Below are 358 nucleotides of genomic sequence, written 5' to 3' on the forward strand. Positions count from 1 at the left end.
TCTTGATATTCAATTGTAATTTCATTTGTAAATAGTTACATTCATGTGGATTTATTCAGCTTGCACATTTGTATGCATGCACTTATAGGTGCATTTGTTGTTGTTGAAGGCCTGGCTGTTACAGTCTTTATTTACACTATTTTGTTGTAGGCCTACTGGCCTAGATGTTTATGCAGTTTTAAAGCACCTTGGCTTTGTTCTGAATGCACTTTGTTGTAGTTATCCTATAGAGAAAAGAAAATGCACTTGACTTGGAATTAATTACTGTATGCATTCAAAAGTGCTGAATAAATGTTTTATGGACCCATAATAGTGATTATTATTTAAGTTAAGTTAAGTTAAGTTAAGTTAAGTTAAG

At 31.6% G+C, this 358-nt stretch overlaps 1 protein-coding gene across 1 annotated transcript in view; it reads right to left on the reverse strand.

Annotated features, from left to right (window-relative positions):
- poldip2 (polymerase (DNA-directed), delta interacting protein 2) overlaps nt 1-358 on the reverse strand; it is an 18,600-nt gene that overhangs the window by 3,728 nt on the left and 14,514 nt on the right. The window lies entirely within an intron of this gene.

This window comes from Notothenia coriiceps, unplaced genomic scaffold, assembly GCF_000735185.1.
Source record: "Notothenia coriiceps isolate Sejong01 unplaced genomic scaffold, NC01 NC01_scaffold00033386, whole genome shotgun sequence".
Lineage (NCBI taxonomy): Eukaryota > Metazoa > Chordata > Actinopteri > Perciformes > Nototheniidae > Notothenia > Notothenia coriiceps.